This window comes from Protopterus annectens, chromosome 8.part0 (genome assembly GCF_019279795.1).
Source record: "Protopterus annectens isolate FY-2018-M chromosome 8.part0, PAN1.0, whole genome shotgun sequence".
Taxonomy (NCBI): domain Eukaryota; kingdom Metazoa; phylum Chordata; order Ceratodontiformes; family Protopteridae; genus Protopterus; species Protopterus annectens.
In genome coordinates, this window is record NC_056741.1 from 750,951,563 (window position 1) to 750,962,228 (window position 10,666).

A 10,666-nucleotide genomic window follows, 5' to 3' on the forward strand; every position below is an offset into this window, starting at 1 on the left:
GGAATTTTGTTCTTTGAACCGATTTGTTCAGTCTGCTGAGATCCAAAATAGGTCTCCAGTCCCGTCTTTTTTGGTACCAAAAAGAATTTGGAGTAGATTCCGGATCCTTATTGGTCTGCCAGGACTGGTTGGATGGCTCTTTTTAAAAGCAGCTTTGAAATTTCTAGTGCTGCTTGGTCTCTCAGACTGGGTGGAACGTCTGGAAGAGGCCCTTTTGATTGACGTGGGGTGTGGATTAAAGGGATTTTGTAGCCCTCAGATATGATTGACCGTACCCATCTGTCCTGCGTAAGGGAGAACCAGGCTTCTGGGTACAGCGAAAGTCTTCCCCCGACTGCCTCCGAAGGTGGACAGTCGGGCAGCTCCTCAGAGGTGCTGAAAGGGTTTGTCAGAGAAAGATTCTCTGCTACCCTGATTTTGCGGACCCCCCCCTGCCCCTAGGGCAGCGTCTGCTATTGTTCCCTCCTCTGCCTCTAGAGGGAAGCTCACCACGTGCGTCCGGCAGAACTCCCCGAGGTTTGTGGAACCACATTTTCCCGCCCTTTTGACCCTTAGGGTATGGTCTAGAAGGGGCGGAAAAAAACGGACTCCCACGGCAGAGAGAGTCTTGCCTTCTTGTTCGCACCTGGTTAAGGTGTCCTTCACTTGAGGTCCAAAAAGAGCAGAACCATCAAAGCAGGTGTTAGTGAATGACGCCTTGAAGGGGTCAGCAAAATTGCAGAGCCGCATCCAGGCGTGTCTCCTTAGAGCAACACCCGTACCTGCGGCTCTACTCGCTCCATATGGAAGAGTTGACAATAGAGTTCAGGGTCCCTAGCTGGGAGCTGATCTTTTCCTGAGACCCCACAGCTGTTGGGTCCTGCAATGTTTCACCCAGTTCCCTGAGAAGGTCCCTCTGAAGTCGGGTGAAATGGCATAAGTAATTCAGCGACCGCATAGCAAAGGTCGCTGAGGAAAACATCTGCTTGCCGTACCTACCAATCGTCCTAGATTCCTTATTAGGAGGATGGACAGGTACTGAAGGGTCAACCAACTCCTTCTTAGTGGCTGCCGCCACCACCATGGCATCCACGGGGACACCCTTGGAAAGAAACTGCTTATCTGTGGGAGCAGTAATAAATTGTGGGCCTCCGGGGAGTTGGTTCCATAGTATCCGGAGCCGACCACGCCTTCCGAGCCACTACTTCCATAAGTAGGTCGAAGGGCGGGGACACCCAGGAGGTGGAAGGGCGAGAACCGAAGGCATCCAGGTACACCGACTCGTCCTCGGATGGGTTAAGGGCAGACCAGTTCCCCCTCTGTTTGAGGATCTCTAAGATGTCAGAGAAGGAGACATCCTCAGAGGGGGACCTTGGGGACCCTTCCCAATCATCCAGGTCGGTGTCAGATGTCACTGACTCAGGAGAGTCAACATGTTTCCTCTTTACATGTCCTCTTCCGAGGGGGCTCCCCCACAGGGTCAGAGGAGGCCTCGGAAGAAAGGCCCAATGGGGCAGCCTGGAGCGTCGGTTCTCCTCGCTTGGGGTCAGGAGGGTAGGCAGGGGCCGAAGCAGGCACCGTGGAGGGAGGGGCCGAGGAGGCCGACCGTGGTGCCGGTATAGGAGCCAGCACGCTCATCACCTCAAAGGCGCCCCTGTCAGGCAGGGAAGAAGGACCCAACTCAGAGGAGATGAGAACTCCCCCCGACACCGAGAGGGACGGCTCCGAGGCCGATGTCGGGGCCGAACTCACCTGCGCCGAAGCTCCGAGAGGGAGAGCGGGGTCGGACAATGGTCCGATGCCACTCGCCCCCTCAGAGCCGACGAGGGAGTCTCGGCACCCGGATCCCTCCAAGGACGGAGCCAAGGACGAGATCAGAGCCGATGAAGGAACAGACAACAGGGGGATTGGTTCCGACGCCCCCACAGTACTCACCTCGACGACCTCCGGCTCCGAACTCAGCAGGGTAGTCGGAGGAGGAACTTGAGTGGGTGTAGGGGTAGCCCCTGACTGTTGAGACGGGCTATGTAGCAACTGGGCCAGTGCCTGTGACTTTAAAAGCCGGCTGACTACCCTCTTGAGGTCATGGTCCGAAAGCCTGGAAGACCTAGAGGAATGAGATCTATGGCTCTGCTCCGACAGGAGTGGAGACTTCGGAGCCAATCTAACCGACTTGAGAGACGGAGACCTAGAGCGATTTCTGCTCGGGGACGGCTCCGACACTAAAGTCGGAGCCGACTGAGGTCTAGATGCCTCGGTTCCTGCCGGAACCGACGAGGCAGCAAGAGCACCACTCAACGCCGGCTCCGAACATGGAGCCGCCAATTTGGCGGGCTTTTCCCAGCCAAGGTCTTAGCCGGGGAATCTTCAGGCTTTAACAAGCCTCTAAGTATAAGTTTGTTTCTGCGTTCCTGCAGGACTCTAGGGCTAAAAGCATGGCAGATGGAACAAGAGTCCCGCAGGTGCAGAGGGCCCAAACAATACACACAAGAAGTGTGACTGTCTGTCAGAGACATCTTCTGACAGCACGAGTCACACTTCTTGAAACCCGATACCTTAGTATCCTTAGACATACTGAAAAAACAACACACAATACACTAAATTATAATAACAATTACTATAAAAAAGGGAACTACCACTAAGTAGAAGGACAGAATTCCACACACACACACACACACACACACACACACACACACACACAGACAGAACAACCAGGGGAAAACTGTACTGCAAGGGGAGGGTCAGAGGCCCAACCACCTTAAGGGTGGAGAAAAAGGGAGATTAGCAACTAAAAAGGGAAAAAGAATAGTCGCTAACTACACTGATACTAAAGGAACAAAAAAGGATAAAAGTGACTAAAAACTACCTCAAAAGTTATTAATAAAAATATACGACCTGGAGCCGGTGAAAAACGCAACCTCGTAGCTAAGCGGCAAACGAGATCTGGGTATATTTCGCCTAGCATTATGGGACATAGGATAGCCTCGAGCCGGTAAAAATAGCTCTCGAGCTTTAGTATTCGGCCGAGTCGGAGCCGAGGTTCGGCTCCGAACCCATCCAGCAAGAATGAAGGAGAGATTGACAACTTAACACTGATGGTTATCAAAGAGCTTACATTTTGGAATATAGTCAGTACGCTGGAGAAGTAAGAAACATTGACAAAAACTGGAATATTTTGAGGAGTGAAGAAACATTGTGTGGTAAGATAGGGTAGAAACCTTCATTTGTTTATAAAACTGGGATGAATATTAAGGGAATGATTGAAACTAGAACTAACAGTAGGTATCGATGGAACTACATCTGTAAGGAAGGTACAAAAAAATGTGGACACTGCAAACAGTGTTCATACATTTTGGAAGAAGCGCAGATAACCCTGGATAACAACATTGGAAGTAGAATAATTTTTAGTAAGGGAAATTGTCAAACGCAACATGTAGTATATTTGGGGAAATGCATCTCATGTTCTAGTTTCTATGTTGGAAAAACAGATAGAAGGTTACGGAATAGGATTTACGATCATCTATATTGTATAAACAAGAAAGATAAGAATAATGCTTTATATAGACATCTAGAAGGGAGTGCTGGATGTGATTCATTTAGGTTTGCTATATTGGAGGTGATCAAGTGTAATCCTAGGGGAGGAGACATTAAGGCAATTTTGGGGGGAAAAGAAATTAAATGGCAGATAAAACTAAATGCTGGTAGTGCCCCTGGTATTAATGAATACATCCCCACTAAACCACTGATCAGAACTTAATACAACTTAAGATATTCCATTATGTTGTTTGTTTTGTTACCAGGCATTTAGTAAATGTGGATTATGTAGAAAATTCACTAGCATGTTTATATGAGTTGGAAGTTAATACATGTATAAGCTCATTGTATATTTTTATAGTAATTATTCAGCATATAGGTCGAGATGCTGGGTATTACCACTGGTGTAGTTTGGAACTGCATAAACTGTATATATGGAGTGGTTTGTTTTGTTACCAGGCATTTAGTACATGCGGATTATGTAGAAAATTCACTAGCATGTTTATATGAGTTGGAAGTTAATAAATGTATAAGCTCATTGTATATTTTTATAGTAATTATTCAGCATACAGGTCGAGATGCTGGGTATTACCACTGGTGCAGTTTGGAACTGCATAAACTGTATATATGGAGGGGGAATAATTATATAATCATATAATATATTTTTTATACATTTCTTTAGAATGTATTTTTACTTAAGTCATGTTTTATACACACAAGATAAAAGTTTTTTAACATTATGGTTGTTTAAATGTATATTGCACTGTTTAAATGAATAATTGATACAAAGGGCGGGAAATTAAGATATACAAGTGGGTTACAATTTTGTTTGTTCTGAAGAAATCTACGTTATGTAGATGAAAGCGATCAACAATATTTTTTAAGTTACAATAAACAAGTGGTTTTATTGAAGTTTGGATCCTGTCACAGTTTTTTTTTTTTTGGAGTTACTTTGTGGTTTCAGTCGTTGGGGAATTGTCTTCAATTACAATAAACCCAAAACATGTCCCGACTCCACTTTCTATGCTTTCCACAAACGGAACCAAAATAATTCCAAAAGCCAAGCTAAACGTCTAGGTGTCACAATTAATGATACCCTAATGTTTGACACTCCCACATCTCCCTCACCATCAAAAAAAAGTCCAGCATTCATGAGTTTAAAAACCTCCTTAAGGAACATCTAGCAAAACACTGGCTCTGCATTTGCCATACTCCTGGTTAAGCCACCTACTACTCCCTTACATTACCCTAACCTAGCTCATTCTCACAGCCACAACTATTAACTGCTGAAGGCTATCTTGATTCTACACTCTGTTTCAGTTAGCAATGTATACACATACACTGCTTTGTCTTTAACTGTTACTTAGACTGCATTTCTCTGTCTTGCAATTAATGTATCACACTGTTCTCAATATTAACTCATGCGGCCAGTTTTTTCACTAACTGTGGCATTTTTGTTAAATTTCTATTTGTTAATTACTTGCAATTATTATTATATGACTAATTTCCTTTACTGGCTTGCTTTGCACGTGTTCAATTTGATTATTTAATACTGTCTATTTGTACCAGTCAGACATTACCTGATAAACAAACAAAATAAATACCAGGTTCCAAGTAAATAGTCTGAAATCTCATTTCAGGAGTAAGAAGAGAGAGAAACATAACATCATGTGGACAGATATCAATGTAACAGTTTACCATGCAGACTTTAAATCTGTTTTACTGGATACAATACCCTACTACGTAAAGCATTGTGTCACGACTTGTGTCTTTACTGTAGCAGCTACTATATTATATTATGCATCCACTAACTTTACTCAAATGTTACTGTAGCTTAGGAACCGAAACGCATTTACATGTAGATATTATGCTCCTTTCAAACATGTTACTTTAACTCCATTTAGCACTAAGTTACAAGCCCAGCAATTCAAATTCAACACTCAAATCTGGTCTTTTCCTTAATGCTTCACAAACATGCACATGAAAATAGTTTGCCTTATTGATGACCTGTTATGCATATGACCCAACGGGCAATAGTACACTGTTAATGAACCATCAAATTAATTTTCATTTTATGTATGGGGTTTTGTTTGAGAATACATTTTATGAAATTCATGTTAAGGGGGCAACCTGTTACAACACAAAAATAACCAAAGTTCAAAAGTCCATTTTTTTCTACAAAGGGAATAGAAAAAGGAGCACTTAAGTGCAAAAATCACACAGCTTAATACTAGGGGCTTATTTCCAAGGGTAAAAGCATTTTCATCTTATACGTGTACTACAATACAACCTTAACTATTTACCCCTTCCATCAAACTAAGGTCTTCTGAATTTGTGCTCTAACCCCTCAATGGGTTTGGAGCTTTTTAAAAATGCAGTTACATCTCAAACAAATGTTTATATCTCTGGAAACAAAAATGGCAATACAAAACTGTAAACTGCAAACTATTCAGCACAAAGTAACCATTACAGTGGATGCATTTGTTCAATTTCAGGACTTGAACTGGATTTTGAAAGCCACAACAATCACAGTAAATATGAATTTTGGAATCTTGTATAAATAGCTTATGGTATCTCACTAACCATTCAAGCAACACTCATACTGCCAGCAGCATTTTCGTTATACATCTGCGAGCCTTCTAATGAGGCTAAGCAGTTATGTGTCACTTGATTCCTGAGGCAACTAAAGTAAAATACAAATTATTGTACAAATATTTAATTTCTCTTTACCTGCACTACACAGAGGTCAAATATTAATACATCGGTGTTTGCTGACATGCAAGTATGAAACTTAAAACTTGCCATTACGGACTACATTCCCAATGATTTACCAATATATGTAGACACACGCACGTACAAGTCATGGCAAAACATCAGCCAGTTGTAACACTGTTTTGCTGGTTTTATACTCTGTTTAGAAGTGCTTGACAAGGCTCAAGAGTTGTTTTTTTTTTTTTTGTCTACTAAAAGGTGCATCTGGTGGAGAGCGTAAGACATTGTTTTGTTTGTTTGTTTTTTAACTTGTTAAAATACAGTCGGTGACGGTTTAGAATGCTAGGCAGTAGTGCGCAGCTGTCAAACTACACTACTGCCGCAACATTATAAGCAGACACAAACACTACCTCGGTCCAGTACAAACTCTCAAACAATCTGGGACAAATCCATAAATATCCAGGGATAACCTAGTACTACTAAACAAAGACGTTGACTGAATAAGAAAAATGTGAATTAATACACAAACTCAATAGATAACACTAATTAACGTGTAGTTCACCAGCTTTTCTCCAAAAGTAACCAGATTTTAAGAACGGAGCTGAAATTGGAGTCAAAATCAGGGACAGTTGGGAGGCATAAGTCCAAGATAGCCACTAATCATTCAGATGCGAATATACGACTAGGGGCGAGTTCTAAGGACAAAGAAGAGGGCAGCAAACTAGAAGAATAAATGATATACTTAGCATGATGGCCTGCAGGTCGCTAATGGTAACGAAGTGCACCCCCAAACCAAAAAAAAAACGATCCCAGATATGCTTGCCGTATATATCCTCCCAGCATATATGTATTTGTCTACTGCACTGTCAAATCTTATTCCTGACTTACTCTGGATGCTATCCCCAACCAACAGCGCATCATATAAAAATCACCTTTCCTTCCATCAATTAAAAACACACGTAGAAGAACGTACAAGGAACTCCCCTTAAATCTTAACGGGGTAAACGAATGAATTATGGGTCATCTAAACTAAAAAAAAAAGTTTTACTCCGTCACTGAACATTAAGAAGGTCCATTAAACACTGTACGCATTAAGAACCCTATTTTATGTGCTTCCTTTACAAGTCCTTTGCTCTGATCACCATTTTGTTACCCTCACGAAATCTAAGTCGTCCGCCATCTTGCACGCTGGGAGATGCAATTTACATCTGCATTAGATCGAAAGAAGTACAGTAATACGCTTTCTTACTTACTGAATCTAAGTTCTTACCGTTTTGGAAGCAATGCCAGTACGTTTATCCCAAAGAAAATCCGTCTTGGCGGTATTTACGTTTCCAGTGCTCCAAGACTTGACAGCTGTTCTTTCTCAAGACACACCTCTTCGCTTCTGTGACGCCAACAGCTGTTTGTTTTCGTGCTCGGCTAATTCGGTGGCAAACTGTGGGGAATGATAGGCTGACTTCAGTGACAGTAAGAATACGTCATGAAGTGTACTGGCGGTCCGCCGCATACTATGAGTGTATGACGCTTCCTATATGTCATATCGCTTGTGTGACCCAATTTGAACGCAGCGTTGTGCTCTCTCTCCCAGAGTATCTAACGTTTTAGGAATATACAGTAGCTGATATTATATGAATAAGTGCACGTCTTACATTTATACACGCTTTTTACGTTTTTCGTTTTAGGGTGCATGTTAGTATAGCTCCCGACCAGTCAGGGACAAATTCAGAAGAAATCCGGGCACTTTTAAAATATTAGTACTATTAACACTGCCAGAGAAAGAGAATGTGAATTAATATACATTTTCTGAAGTAAAAAAAAATCTATAACTCTTAATCACTGTCATTATTTACTTAAGCAATAAACCACGCCTGGGTGTGGGTTATGCTGGATTTACCCACAGTTGGTGTGGTTTGGTCACAAGGGCGAAGCTGGGTAAATCCAGCATTACCCACACCCAGGTGTGGGTTATTGCTATTATACAATGACATTATTTAAGAAAAAAATACTTACTTTTCTTAAATAATTGCAGTGTATAACGCCTCCGTGCTGCCCTTCTGCAGTTGTCCGGTATACTGGGGCAGTTCTGATGTACTGCGCATGCATATGCTTACGCAGTACATCAGAGCTGTGTGTAGAGGAAGCAACAGAGAAAGGAAGATCTCTGTTGCTTTTTTTTAAAGTTGTCTAGCTATGTTAAATGAGTTTAACATAGCGAGATTACAGCAACGGAGCTCTTCCATTCTCCGTTGCTGCCTAACTAAAAAAAAAGTAAAGACTTATACTAATGGAAAAAGTCCGGGCAACCGGACCTTTTCCCATTAGTATAAGTCGGATTTACAATGGGCACGCTGGCCAATAAGGTGCACATTTTGGAATATTAATGGGGGGGCATTGTATAATAAGTATAATTCACCACCTTTTCACCAAAAGTCACCAATTTTAGGAGGAATTAAGAGGGATAGAGCTAAATGTCAAAATCGGGGAACCCATAATATCAGCTGAGAGGTGCGGTTTAAGTTCTCTTAGACTGTCAGCTTTCAGCTTAGCTCACCACCAGTCAGGGACAAATCTGAAGAGAATAGGAGAGAAGTACAATCAGGGACATTTTTAAAATATTGCTACTATTAATTTAATTCATTGACAGAATAACATAAAGTTAATATATATTTTTCTCAAATAAAAGAAGACTATAACTCTAATTATTGTCATTATTTATTAAGTGTAATTAATGGATCTATATTATATCCTCGAAGAGACGTTCCATCGAACGCCTCTTCATCGACCCTTAAACCGCAAAAATCACAAAACAGTAAATGTCCACATCAGCGATTTCTTCCCCTGGGAAAGAAATCGCTTGGCCATCCTTGTTAGTTTGCCATTTTCCCCACTGTAGTGTGATCCCCGGGTTGGTATATTTAATCGCTGATGTGGACGTTCGCTGTTTTGTGATTTCGCGGTTTAAGGGTCGATGAAGAGCTGTTCAATGGAACACCTCTTCGAGGACATAATATAGACCCGTAATTAACCATCTTTTCTCCAAAGTCCCCAGTTCAGCATAATTTACTTTAAACACCTCACATGTTCTGGCAAGGTATGAGCTGATTGACAGTAACTTACTAACAGAATATACCTTTTAAATACTTCAACCTAATTTCATAAATGCGTGTAAGGGCCCTGGGACCATTAACCTAATAAAGTACAGTTGTGTAAAATCTTACCATAATGGTAGATGTCCTTGCTTTCACCACTGCAGTATTCATTACTATATGGGATTCCCTGCTGTGAAGCTCATCGTCCAGCCAGTCCACCAAAGTCTACCATTGCTTTAAGGTACACTGAACATCACCTACATACTCCTCACGTAGTGTAGGGCATAAAGGTGATGTTCAGGCATACCATCCTCAGAACTGATTGCCCCAGTAGGAACATTAGTCCAAGGAAAACCAAAGAGCACCTGCACATCCAGGAAGGGGAAAAAAAAACTAGGGGGATGGAGGGAGGGAGTGAATACTGCAGCGGTGAAGGCAAGGACATCTACCATTATGGTAAGATTTTACACAACTGTACTATGCCCTTACATTCACTGCTGCAGTATTCATTACTGTATGGGAGAGTGCCAAAGCTCAAAAAGAAACTTGGGAGGAGGAAGGAGCAGCAGAGCGTAAGACGTCATGAAGAATGGCATTAACAAAACCAGTTCTAGCTCAGGAGATACCATCCAACTTGTAATGTTTGGTAAAGGTATGCACAGAAGTCCAGGCAGCTGCTTCAAGAATAGAATTAGTGTCTGAACCCTTGAAAAAAGCACCAGAAGAAGCCACATCTCCATTCGAATGAGCCTTTACAGAAGAAGGAAGGTTCTAGCCATGAAAAGTGTAACAAAAAGAAATAGCATTTGAAATCCAAGTAGAAATAGTTTGCTTGGAAACAGCCAATCCTAAAGATCTAGGATGAAAGGAAACAAACAACTGATCAGATTTTCTGATAGCTTTAGTCTTATCCAAATAAAATCTGAGCTGCCTGTGCACTTCTAAGATATGCAGCACCCTCCCACTGTCAGATTGTGGAGAGGGGAAAAAAGTAGGCAAATTAATAGACTGATTAAGTGACAACTTATTAACCACCTTGGGCATAAAAGAAGGATTAGTACGCAAGGACACCCTGTCTTCATGAAATATCAAAAAAGGTGGACAAGCCATAAGGGCTTGCAAATCAGACACCCATCTGGCAGAATTAAGAGCTAACAAAACAGCTGTCCTCCAAGAACAATATTACAAGGAAGGAGCCTCAGTCAGTTTCTCCAGAATGAAATTAAGATCCCAAGGAGGAGGAACAGGTTTCCTGGGAGGTCTAATATTAAGGACAATTTTAAGAAATTGTTTAGCCTCAAGTCTAGAAGTTAACAGGGGAGTTAAAGGAAGACAAGTAGAAAGAGCTG

At 42.0% G+C, this 10,666-nt stretch overlaps 1 protein-coding gene across 4 annotated transcripts in view; it reads right to left on the bottom strand.

The window, feature by feature from the left end:
• CLK2 (CDC like kinase 2) overlaps positions 1-7,727 on the bottom strand; it is a 747,936-nt gene extending 740,209 nt beyond the window's left edge. For 2 of the 4 annotated variants that reach the window (XM_044080210.1, XM_044080208.1), the window contains exon 1: positions 7,496-7,727. The gene's annotated coding sequence lies outside the window, so the exon portion shown is untranslated. The remainder of the gene's footprint in view (positions 1-7,495) is intronic. The other 2 variants (XM_044080211.1, XM_044080209.1) reach the window with 1 other exon arrangement.
• Positions 7,728-10,666: the final 2,939 nt, after the last annotated feature.